Raw genomic sequence first — 13,608 nt, 5'->3', positions numbered from 1 at the left:
GCAGAATCTTGATTTTGCCATGATCGACCAAAGAAGCTGGATTGACTTGTTTTTTTTTTTTGTTTTTTTTTTCAGTTAAACGATCTATTTCCTTTAATGAAAACATTTGGGGATAAAATTAAAGACTGAAGGGCAGTTTGGATTTCTCATTTAGTACTGACCCAAACGTGCAGCTACATTTATTTTTGAAAATTGCATTTGTGGTCATATTCTAAGTGAGGACGAGACACTAATCTATTCAGATATAGTTTTTTCGGATGTAGAGAGCACCAGTGTGACACTGCATTATGGGTCATTAGTACCCTCAATGGTGCTAGGCTCACGATGTTCTTCAAGTCTCTTTATGGTGTGTCGTTTAGATTTAGCCAGCCCTTAAAGTTAATGGGAAGATCAGGTTAATGTTCAGTAGTTTCTGACTGGGGGAGGTAATGCATTTTGCTGCTAGAGAAAAAAAAAGTGAAAATAAATTCCTCAATGCCATCAAAAAACGTCGGAAACATCTCTCAATATTTTTACTAGCGAAGCGAAACAAACTGGGGACCAAATGATCTGTCGAGCAACCAAGAATTACTGCTGTCACTGAGTGTCATAACGAGGAGCTTAAAAAAAGACAAAAGGAAAAATGTCTGAAGGGCTGCAAAATGTTCGTCGGCTGCAAGAACCAGACAGTAGAAGCTGTTTGATTATGTGACTGGCAGAGAAACTAGGCAACTATGGGATTTGTGTTTGCCTTTGATGCTATTTCATGTTTCACTTTTAAGAGAGAAAAACGCTTCAAGGATGACTTTTTTTGCAGGGGAACCTTCCCGAATGAACAAGTGCGAAGTGTTTTTACCCCCGCCATAAAACCCTCTCAGAAAACCCACAAAGTTAATAACTTATGAATCACTGCCTGATTTGACATTAAAGGGCCTATTATGTTTATTTTCTGGTCTAAAGCTTTGCACATACCAGTGTTCAAAATAATCCATATTTCTTTCATCTTGGGGTTTCATGCAGGCCTTCGATTCATCTTCTGTCTGAAACAAGCCACTTTATCTCCTGTCCTTTAAGGCCAGTCTCCCCATATATGTGCCTGCTTCCTTCTGACTGGCTGCCCCTCACTTGGCTTCCAGAAACAGACTGAAATGTAACCAATTTTCATGCTAAAAAGGCAAATAAACTTAACCAGTTACATCATTTATTAATAACTCAGCCCAGTCAGCAATTTATATGCTTGGGTATGCTTGTTGTATGCTGGTAATACTACGCCAATAGACTATTTTTTTTTTGAACATATGTTCATTTTAAAAGGTTGTTTGGGTTTGGGCAGATTTTTGCCTCGGAACAACATTTTTTGTGTTATTCTGTGCATGGAGTAAATGACCACATAGAATTCGAGCTTTCTGAGTCTGAGCTTTTTGGCCAAAATGCTAAAAAATAGTTAATATAAATGTCCACAACTGAATTTCATGTTATGTTATGTTTATATGACAGAAAATAAGGAACAAGATGCAGTGAACTCCAAAAGAAGAGAACCTATTGGCAGCATTTGGCTAAACCATGAGCTAAAACAAAATGGTTACTTAGTGACTCTGTGTGTTGATGCAGCAATTTCCTTTTCCCAAATTCTTCACTATCAGAACACAAACTGCCCGTCTGTTTCTTAAAAAAATATATATATATATATATATATATATATATATATATATATATATATATATATATATTTCACACAGCTTTCACACAAAGCTGTGTGAAAGACACCTGGATTTCATTCATGAGGGTGAATCTGGTGAAGAGGACGAGTGGGCAGTGATACTTGTAGCTCCAAAAAAACTTGTGCAGTGTTGTGATGGATCACCCAACTGCTGGCGTGTCACATCTGAGATTTTTGCAACCAGTGTTTTCCCTCAGAGGCATCACGATGTTACAGTTATGTTAGATGATAGTGTTGACACTCTTACCCTGTGGACAGATGGAGCACAATGCTGAAGAAAATTGTCCTTCTGGCTTGGGGACTCTGAAATCTTCCTCCGCAAAGACTGCTTCCTGGTCTCTCGGTCATAGTCAAATGTCTCGATCATGCCTCGATCATGCTACCAGTGATAATTCTCAACATGAAGTGATGTAAGATGGGAATCCATCGTGTTTACCTATGTATTTATTAATGTATGGTAGTTCTATAGCAGACCTTAAAAGCTATACGTTCAAAATCTCCTGAAGGATCAGTCTGATGATTTAAAGCAATATTGTGTAGTTTAAGAATAACTTGGGGTCTTTACTTTTTCAATAAAAGGAGAATTAGACTTTCGTATTAATGTAAATGTCAAAACAGTTTTAAAAAAAATCAGCAGGAAATTATTTAGAGCAGCATAATGCCAACAACAGTCAGTTCTCACATTTTACCTGCAAAACTCACACTTTATTGTTTTTACTGCTTTCTCACAGCTGTGGAACAGAAATCTCACAGACTCTTATGCCATGAAATGAAGTACAGAGTGTGTGCTCTAATCGCGGTGTGGTGGTGAAATGCTGATGCACTTCCTGGCTGCGGTTGCTGTTCCCGTTGCCAGCGCTGTCAGCACAGGTGGCGATTACACCGGCCAGCCGCGGAGCAGCGAAGTGATTATGGTTCAGCAGCAGAGTGGATGAATGGGCCTCATGTGAGAGCTTTACTGTGGTTCTTTGGCGGTTGAGCATAGACCTTCAGTCCTTCAGCTGGTGTGACATTAATGTGCTGACTGTCAGTCTCTCAAATTACATTACAGGTAGGTGGACAGGTCGGATTTGTCTTGAGTACTTTATGATATGTTTTAAAACCTCCCCTTTCATCTTGCAGTCAAAGTCTCTCAGTTGTTCCTCTTAAGTGCTGGCAGTGATTTTGCTGTCATAAAACTTAGTTTGTAGAATCTACCAGGGAGCTGCAAAACTTGCACATTTTTACTATAACTACATGCTTTTATGGGATTTCTTTGCTTGTACACTCTAAAAAGTAATTAATGGGATCTTTAGTCATTACTTACATATATATGTTGTTGTGAAATGAAAAATCAAGTTCATAAATACTGTTAGACTTCCTAATTAAAATTTTTATTTTATTGAGTTCGGGTGACACATAAATTATGCCTCTTTACTCAATATATAATCGTGATTTGTCTGAATTTAAAATCTTCTTTTAATCAAAAAACAATATAATTTTAAGTTCTGTCGATGTAAAATACAACTTGATGACGTGTAAACAGCTCACAGTTCCCTTCTTCTACACAAGCGGACATATTCAACAGCACGTGTTCAAGGTTTATCAAGAGCTGTGTTCGTCGCGAACGGTGAGTAATTTTATGCGAAATTACACATATCTGCAGTCGCTCTGGATTTTGTTAGTTTACTTTAAAACAACGACGTAACATACATAACATACATCTTAGCTTGCCCCCGCGTTTGTGTGTTTTAATATACACACAGCAGCTAATTCCGCGATAGCATAAATTGTTGGGCTCTTTTTGGAAAATTTAACACTGACGTTACTCTAATGCAGACCACTGTAATTGTCTTATAATTTTTAAAAGATAGCGGACGTTGTTCGCCCCGGCGCAAACTACTATGCTAACGTAGCTAGCCAAGCTAAGTTGTGTTCACTGTGATTTTATTTTTGAAATGTGAAATTTATTTTTTGAAGGGAAGCATTTTATGTTAGTAATTGTTAAGAAACGCTTCTAAATTTTCGTAACGTTACGGGGTGAAGTTCAACCCCATTGGCTTCTGCGCAGGAAGTGCGGTCGCCATTAGTCCGGTGTGTCTGTTGACCGCTAAGAGCGGTTCTTCACCGGCTGCTCGGCCTATTTTCACAGGTAAAAGACCAGACTTAAGTGCACTGTGCCGCATATGGTAGGGTAGTTAGCTGTCCCTAATTTTTGGGTACTTTCCGTGTTTTGTAGAGACGTAGAGGCGACGTGCATTGGCACTGGCTGTAACATTGATATGCCTCAATAAAGGTTGAAAGTAAGAAAAAAATCAATAGCGGGCCGCCATCTTGGTTGGGTCCCCATTCGCCACCAGTGCATTTTTTCTACTGAGGAATGTATTCACCCATGGTAAATAAGGAAAATGTTTAAATATTTTTCCAAACAGATAAGGCAAGAAAGGTCAATAATCCCACATATGGTTTCAGTAGTATGCCAGTTTTTGCAACACTAGGGTGCACAAAAATGACCATAGCTGCTGACTCAGCATTGATTCCAATTTGGTTTTGGAGAATGAAATGAAAACAGATCAAGTGGGATTATTGACATTGTAGCTTGTGTATAAAAAAGTTTGGGGTTTTTTTTTCGTATTTACTGTCAGAAATGATTCTGTCCTGTCATGCCACACCTTATGTTTGCTTTTGTTGATAAAAAAAAAACTATATATATATATATATATATATATATATATATATATATATATATATATATATATATATATATATATATATATATAATTTTATTTATTTATTTTTTGAGTTAACACATTCCTCAGTAGAAATACATGCACTGGGGGCGAGTGGAGACCCCTCCAAGATCGCGGTCGTTGGGGATACACGCTCCAACAGACTGGCCCAGTCCATGTCACCTCTATGTATATTTGATCTATGGAAAGCCACGTTAGGCCTTCCAGCACCCAGTGTATTCAGGTCTATGTAGTTTTGAATGTTTGGTTCTAGCTCACACAGCTTTGACAGGTGAAACTTATTCATTGTATTGAAGACTCACAGGTGAAGTTGAAAATACCATCTTTTGTATTTTTGTGCAGGCACAACTTTCTGGTGTTATACACTGTCCTGGCGTTGCAGATCTAGGGGTTCCAGTTAAGACGTGGTCAGCCTTCTAAAGAAAGTGGGAATCTCACCGAAATATTCAGTTACTTTGCTGTGTTTCTTGCCAGGACAAAGGCTCAAACCATCATCTTCTCCTGGTATCGAATACCAAGGGACCTTCTGAAGTAAGCTTTAACAAGTAAGCTTGAATTGAGTAATTCAGAATCATGAAGTATGGATTGGCCTTGCAAAATCTGTAAATTTGCAACCTCCACTAAGGAAGAGCTGATGAAACATTATAGGTTACGCCATATCCCCAGTGTACAGCCTCTGCCATGTCCTTACCTAGATTGTTTTTGTTCATTTAAGTCATGGGGTAGCCAAAAATCACACAGATCAAGGAAACACTCAACTCACTCAACAATGAGAACCTCTGAAATACTCAGTTTCTGTTGCCAGTTCTGTAATGTGGGCACATTTTCCACTGAAAAAGAGTATTTTGAACACCTTCTATTTTTTTCTATCAATCAGGACAACACAGTTGAAAAGCGCAGAGAAATTGCTATTCGCTGCCTCATAGTCTATCTTGGAGAGAAGGAGGAGGATCTTTTCAAACAATACAGCGCAAGTACTTGAGTTGGTTTTTAATTTTTTGTTTAGTTTTGAATGCATGTCTCTGTTGGGTCTTTGTGTTTTGTTCATTGGATTTTCTGTTCAGGGTTGAGTATTTAAGTCATTCAGTGCCATAGACGTCTTTAGACGTCAAAATGAATCCGAATGCTCAGTGCCATAGACGCCTCTTGAGCTTTTTATTGAATTGAGAAGGTGGTGGAGTTGATTACATGGATAAAATCCCACCAGCGTGACAGTCGGCTCTACTGAGAACGAGTATTGTGGCGCGATTTTTGATCCAGCTCGTCATTTCGAGCTTGAGGTGTCTGCAGCCTGACGTCATGGTTTTTCTAGCGATTCCAGTGAACATGAACCGGATTTATCTGACCAGTATCTCCTGTTAGAAACTTCTGAAGGCAGCAGGGACCAGAATAATGAACGATTTGCTGCATAAAACGCACAGAAATTGTTGATAGACGAACCGATGGCCGGGTGGGGGGTGAACAGACTAAGTCGCGCACTCACTTGTGCGGGAGTAACACACACACACAGACTCTCTGAATCATAAATCAGTCGCTTTTTTCTTATATATTTTTCAAATGTTGAAATTGTCTATAAACAACTATTTTTATACAAAAAATAATCTGCCAAAAGTACATTTTTACAGGTGATTTTTTTACTTCATAGTAGTAAAACATAGTTGAGATGTTGCATGAATCATTGAAACACGAAATATTTACATCAAAGTCACTGATCTGCTAGAAAAACCTATTTACACAAAGCGCTTTTGATCCAGAAACAGGTGTTTTGTCATGAAAGTTTCTCTTTTCTACTGCAGATTTCTAAATAACAGAGGTAGAAACATTTTTTTTTGCTGCTGAAAGAAGAGAGACTCATTTTTGTCATGGTGGTTTCAGAATTCACATAGTCATAGAACAAAATATTCTGTGAGCCTTCAAAATCAGTGAAAAAGCTAAATATCTCTGGCACTGAGGGGAGTATGAAATCTGAGAGTGGCTGGCACTGAATGAGTTAAGGGACATTCCAACCCTAAGTGAAGATATGTCTATTGCCATGTATAAGTGAGAAAAAAGCATTTCAGAATTACAATCTGAAGATGTTTATTGCCATTGTCATTGAACATAATTTGCTGAATAGAAACCTGTTTCCGTGATAAGGTGCAACATAAACACACAGGATAAAAAATTTTGTAGCCAGCGCAGTCATTTTCCTGATCTGGCAGCAGCTTTAGCAGAGCATAAACAATGGAAGTGAATGGCAGGTACTAGCATTTTGTGTGCAAAAGTGATTAAAATCACTCAATAATGATACCAAGTATTCCTGGGGAGCTCAACAATCATGCTGACTGCAAATGAAAAGTATGAATTGACATGAAGGATTTTCAGGAGCCGATTTAGACTTGGGACTACATTACGACAAAGCACTGCTGTAAGCCTCCACATGGTTATAACACAGCAGTTGAAGCCACTGCCGACCAGTGTCTATAAACCAACATGCTATTTGTGCAATATTTCTTCAACAAATCAAAGACCCATCCATTGTTACTGCAGCTTACCATGCTTGTATAGTAGTGGCTGTGTGTGTTTGTTTATGGAAGCTGGAGGCTTTTCCAACTGTTGCGTTATATCCATGCACCATGCAGTGGATGTTTACAGCGGTGTTTGTCGTAACTGCAATGTAGTCTCAAGTCTAAATCAGCTTCTGCAAATCTTCCGTGTTACTTTTGCACTTTTCATTTGCCGTGAACATGATTACTGAGCTCCCAAGAAATATTTGTTTTCATTACTGTTTTCATTTTTGTTAGTCATTTTAATCACTTTTGCACACAACATGCTAGCACCTGCTATTCACTTCCATTGTTTGTGCTCTGCTAAAGCAAATGGATTGCTTCCGGATCAGGAGAATTAGTGTGCTGTTTACAAAAGGCTTGTTTCTCACTTTCTAACTGTGGCAATATGGCAATAGATAAAATTTCACTTAGAAGTGGAATAACCCTTAAAAATGATTTATTAGATTTTCTTTTCAAAGTGGAAAAACAAAACTGTGAAAAACAAGACATTTTTTATTTTAAATGTTGGATTATGGTTTAATTTAGCTTTTAAAAATTACAGAATGACAAAGTAAAATCACTGAAAAACACAAAAGACAACCTGTTTTAGCTTATTTTCCTACCTGTAGTAGTTCATTCCCTTATGCACGTCATCCTGAAGTGCTTGAGCTATGTATTTTATACATCCTAACATTTAATTTCTCCTACAAGGATGAGGAGGAGCTCAACGCAGACCTTGCAATGCAAATCATGAAGATTGCTATCATTGGTGATGGGCCTCCAACCATCATCGTTGAGGGATCCAAGATCCTGGAGAGGATTGATGTTGCCAGATCCTGTGCTTTGATGATGGGAGTAATCTACGCTCTGAACCTTACCTATCCCAAGCAGCTGAAATTTACCTTTGAGGTATTTCAAAAGCTATGCCTTGAGCTTGATGGACAAAAAGCCAGCTCTAAAGTAATGAATCTTTAGTTTGGTATTTTCTAGAGCAGACTTGATAGACCATTCGTGAGTGAGTTTCACAAAAACCTTATTCCTGCATTTCTGGCACTACTTCATTGTGTTTTACTAAATTTTAAAGCGCTGTTCTTAAGTCTTCTGAGTTAATGGTTTGCTGTGTCTTAAATGCTGTTATTTGCACATTTTTAAGGAATGCGTTTAATTTCTCCCATGACCTGTGTTCTGAGGGTATTGGTGTGTTTTAAAGTTTGTGTAATGCCCTCTTTAGCTGGCCTTAATCTTGAGGGTGAAAAGTCAAATATGGAAGAGAATCAAGAATACTTTGTAAGAGTGCTGACAAAGTTGAATGAAAGAAGCTTTGCTCATTTTATGTTTAAATTAGTGCATTTAATGTATAGCAGCCTGTCATCTTTTGTTTTGATTCACTGTCACATGTTAAAGTAAAAAAAAGAGGATTCAAGTAGTAGGTTTTATTACAATTTTAATACACAGTTCCTTAAGTTTCAGCGGGCAATTTGTGTTCTAGGAAACTGAAGCCCACAAATCTTGCACTTCGCATGCACGTTAAAGAATTGTGATGTGTGTTATTGTAATTAAATGGGTCTAACTCATTTGAATACATCTGTCTGAATTTCTATTCTTTCTGAGCACCAGGTACGAGTCCGTTAGCTGATGTCCAGGTATTTGGCATCACATCTGCCGCATTCAAACAAATACACACAACATCCATTTCTTTTTTCTGAAGGTCATGACACAAGCGCACACACAGCCCATGTTAAGGCTGACGTTCGTTTGGGGAAAAAAGTGATCGACAAGTTTCTAAGGTCTTAGAACCTTGACTTCTTTGTGGGCAGGCACCACCATGCATGAGCCTGCCTACGCGGTAGTCATGGTTATAAGACACAGCCAAATGATCAAGGTTGTATTTTGGAGCGAATTAGCCTGCTGGGAAACAGGTAAATACCCTTATAGAATCTCCTGTGGGACCAAAAAATTACTACACTGTAACCAAAATATCATATTTGACCAACATAAATACTATTTATGCCGACAGTTAAGTTCATTTTAATTATAAATGTGTTTTATTTTGATCAAAAAGTTACTTCACCATACATAAATATAATCTTGGATCAACTTAAATTCCTGTGTATTTGTTGACAATTATTAAGTTCATGTTACTCAGAATGTGTTTTTTTTTGTGGCCAAAAAGTAACTTCACTATACATAAAATTCACGTTGGATCAACTTAAATTTTTGTGTTCTAGTCGAAAATTATTAAGTTAATTTTACTTAAGAATGTTTTTAATTGTGGCCAAAAAAGCTACTTCACCATACTCAAAAATATTGCTTTGAATTAATGTTATTCTGCCAGAAGTTGGCTTAACTCAAAAATTCTAGTGGAAAACGTTAACATGTTTTTTTTATTTGAACCAATGTTTTACTTATTAGAGTGTAACAGCCTAGGCCTTGGTTTAGTTTTTCATTTGTTGTGTGGGAGCTTGAGAAATAAAATAGAGTAAGATGTAAGATAACAGTTTAAGATGTACTTTTTTCTACCACTTCTGTGTTACAGCACTTAAAACAATAAACAGAACAAATAGCAAAGAAAAAAATTGCTCAGTGAAATAGAAAACAAAACAAAGTAGCTGAGGTTAAAACTACAGATAAATGTACTTAAAAAAAACAACAACTACAAATATGGTTTGCTTACTGAGTGCCATACATTTACCTGACTGAATCAATAGTTGAACAGATTCCTCGTATAAATTAACTGTACATAAGGCATAGTGTACAGGCTGTTAGAAGCACAGATAGTGGTTAATGGAGCAAGATCTGCCATGACATAATAGACTGGAATATGATAATAGTGAGATGAGTTTAACTCCCAACTCATTGCCATATAGATGAGCTTGGACACTCCTTTATACCACAATTAAATGGCCTGAATAAACTGAATTTTTCAAGATGCACGATCACTGTTATCAACGGGACATTTCATCCTACTGTAACCAGGGGGCTTCTGGTGTTCCCTGTTACAGTAGGTCCGTGTATTCCGAAACTTTTGGAGATTTTCACATTAGAAAAAAAACACAGCACACCACCAAACAAAAACATCACAAAAAGCATATTGATAATTTTTCCCCGTGCATCAGGTATAGTGGAATTGGCTCAGTTTGGCCCCAGTATACCTTTTTTGCTTTCTTCTGACCACTACTCATGCTAGGGCCTTCATCTAGGTCGTAATTTTCATCAGGACCCAGGTCAGACTCTTTTCCATTATTTACCTATTGCTATTACTTGCTGCGTTGTCTCACAGTATGACTATTATGTAATTTCTTCTTCATCTTGTTCTGTTTTACTGGCAGTTGGCAAACCCATTTAATTGGAGCAAGTTGTACTGCCCTCTACTGGAAGAGAATGTAATTGTTCTGCCCGTTACTCACGGCGATCGCTTAGAGGTGGAACCAGATAATCTTCCACGGCACACCTGTGTGCTGCAGCACGTTGGTTGGGAAACATTCCAGTGGGTAATATGTTTAAATAAAACTAACAAGTGAGTGAAAATAGCAAGAAAACATTCCAAAATTGGAAAACTGGGACATAGGAAAAGTACAAAAAAATAAATAAATTAAGCAAGAAGCCCCACCCACTTGTTGCTTAAACCTTCTGTTTACAAGGGGCAGCCAATCTAAAGTAAGACTGCTTAAAGGGAGGGGAGCTAAAACCGCTTGCTTCAGACAGTGGATGAACTGTGGGGTTCCATGTCTGTGAAGGTTCTCAGTCATCCAGGTCATCGTAGTCAAAGGAGCTTGCAAAGAAAAGCGTCTGGACTTCTTTAAGTTGCTTGAAGACGTTTCACCTCTCATCCGAGAAGCTTCTTCAGTTCTAAGGTCAAATAGTGGAGAGTCCCAGATATAAACCTAGTGGGAGTAACCCCCCATAGAGGGACAAAAGGACCCCCTGATTATATAGTGTCAAAACTGGATTATAGATGGCAGAGAGTTGGTGTCGTACAGAGGCGGGGGTTTACGACACCAACTCTCTGCCATCTACAATCCAGTTTTGAGATCCCTTCCCAGACGCCTTAACGCCCACTCACATCCTGGGCCATCTGACCTCAGGAATTCGCATGATAAGGTGGGGCCAGGTTTCACAATGAACACACCCGAAGCTCTGCCTGATTGGGACCCACACCCAGTTTCACACCTTGGCTCAGGCGATTAGAGGATCATCAGGGGGTCCTTTTGTCCCTCTATGGGGGGTTACTCCCACTAGGTTTATATCTGGGACTCTCCACCATTTGACCTTAGAACTGAAGAAGCTTCTTGGATGAGAGGTGAAACGTCTTCAAGCAACTTAAAGAAGTCCAGACGCTTTTCTTTGCAAGCTCCTTTGACTGTGGGGTTCCATCTTTGGCCGATATAAGACAAATAAAAATTAATTTGAATTGTGAATCTCACAAAGTTACTCTAATATAGACCAAGAATAAAAACATAGAGCTGAAGATGTGAATAATAGGTCTTCCAAAAACTGGTCACGCACTGTGACAGTTTGCTGCTTTTTTAAATATAATATCAGCTCTTATCTGTGGTTTTCTTTTTCTTTTTAAGTGAAATAAACAGAATAACAGATAATTGATAGTTGCAGCCCTCGTCATCTTAACATCTTGCCATCATGAAAGACCCCCAAAATGTCAATGTACTTTTATACTGTCTCTTTTTTCTCTTATCAGGTGTCAGATTTTAGCTTTCATACTCTGAAATGCTCTTTTACACTTGACCTTCTCACCAGCATACAGTGGGGCAAAAAAGTATTTAGTCAGCCACCGATTGTGCAAGTTCCCCCACTTAAAATGATGACAGAGGTCAGTAATTTGCACCAGAGGTACACTTCAACTGTGAGAGACAGAATGTGAAAAAAAAATCCATGAATCCACATGGTAGGATTTGTAAAGAATTTATTCGTAAATTAGGGTGGAAAATAAGTATTTGGTCACCTCAAACAAGGAAAATCTCTGGCTCTCACAGACCTGTAACGTCTTCTGTAAGAAGCTTTTCTGTCCCCCACTCGTTACCTGTATGAATGGCACCTGTTTGAACTCATCATCTGTATAAAAGACACCTGTCCACAGCCTCAAACAGTCAGACTCCAAACTCCACCATGGCCAAGACCAAAGAGCTTTCGAAGGACACCAGGAAAAGTATTGTAGACCTGCACCAGACTGGGAAGAGTGAATCTACAATAGGCAAGCAGCTTGGTGTGAAAAAATCAACTGTGGGAGCAATCATCAGAAAATGGAAGACATACAAGACCACTGATAATCTCCCTCGATCTGGGGCTCCACGCAAGATCTCATCCCGTGGGGTCAAAATGATCATGAGAACGGTGAGCAAAGATCCCAGAACCACACGGGGGGACCTGGTGAATGACCTGCAGAGAGCTGGGACCAAAGTAACAAAGGTCACCATCAGTAACACACTACAACGGCAGGGAATCAAATCCCACAGTGCCAGACGTGTTCCGCTGCTGAAGCCAGTGCATGTCCAGGCCCGTCTGAAGTTTGCCAGAGAGCACATGGATGATACAGCAGAGGATTGGGAGAATGTCATGTGGTCAGATGAAACCAAAGTAGAACTTTTTGGTATAAACTCAACTCGTCGTGTTTGGAGGAAGAAGAATACTGAGTTGCATCCCAAGAACACCATACCTACTGTGAAGCATGGGGGTGGAAACATCATGCTATGGGGCTGTTTTTCTGCCAAGGGGACAGGACGACTGATCCGTGTTAAGGACAGAATGAATGGGGCCATGTATCGTGAGATTTTGAGCCAAAACCTCCTTCCATCAGTGAGAACTTTGAAGATGAAACGAGGCTGGGTCTTCCAACATGACAATGATCCAAAACACACCGCCCGGGCAACAAAGGAGTGGCTCCGTAAGAAGCATTTGAAAGTCCTGGAGTGGCCTAGCCAGTCTCCAGACCTCAACCCCATAGACAATCTGTGGCGGGAGTTGAAAGTCCGTGTTGCTCGGCGACAGCCCCAAAACATCACTGCTCTTGAGAAGATCTGCATGGAGGAATGGGCCAAAATACCAGCTACTGTGTGTGCGAACCTGGTAAAGACCTATAGTAAACGTTTGACCTCTGTTATTGCCAACAAAGGTTATGTTACAAAGTATTGAGTTGTATTTTTGTTATTGACCAAATACTTATTTTCCACCCTGATTTACGAATAAATTCTTTACAAATCCTACCATGTGGATTCATGGATCATTTTTTTTTTTCACATTCTGTCTCTCACAGTTGAAGTGTACCTCTGGTGCAAATTACTGACCTCTGTCATCATTTTAGGTGGGGGAACTTGCACAATCGGTGGCTGACTAAATACTTTTTTGCCCCACTGTATACACCCCATAACATGTGAACAAATCTTAACAAATAGCTTCTCAACTAATGTGTGCATTCAGAGCTGAACACAAAATAACCATACAGCCATTTAAGTGTATGTATTTTTTCAGAAAATCACTTAATAGAGTAAAGGCTGAAGTACAATTCAGTAAGAGCCTTGCGTATATATTGAAAATGTGCACACAGAAATGCACACAGAGGCTCCTTTTAAAGACGTAATCCACAGTGACTGAAGTGTGACATCTGAGCTGAAGCTCTACAGATGACAGTGCAGGGCTC

At 39.0% G+C, this 13,608-nt stretch overlaps 1 long non-coding RNA gene across 3 annotated transcripts; it reads left to right on the top strand.

The window, feature by feature from the left end:
* Positions 1-2,963: 2,963 nt before the first annotated feature.
* LOC308388861 lies at positions 2,964-8,339 on the top strand. Of its 3 annotated transcripts, none has more exons than XR_013970184.1 (4): positions 2,964-3,308; positions 4,771-4,959; positions 5,306-5,402; positions 7,668-8,339. It is a non-coding gene; the product is annotated as an uncharacterized lncRNA (long non-coding RNA). The 3 variants fall into 3 exon arrangements; XR_013970185.1 differs by having other exon boundaries at positions 5,306-5,410; XR_013970186.1 differs by having other exon boundaries at positions 4,771-4,973.
* Positions 8,340-13,608: the final 5,269 nt, after the last annotated feature.

The sequence above is a fragment of the Rhamphochromis sp. 'chilingali' genome (genome assembly GCF_963969265.1).
Source record: "Rhamphochromis sp. 'chilingali' genome assembly, chromosome: 20".
Classification (NCBI taxonomy): domain Eukaryota; kingdom Metazoa; phylum Chordata; class Actinopteri; order Cichliformes; family Cichlidae; genus Rhamphochromis; species Rhamphochromis sp. 'chilingali'.
The sequence above is the reverse complement of the archived record's forward strand: the minus strand, read 5'-3'. Positions and strand labels throughout refer to the sequence as shown.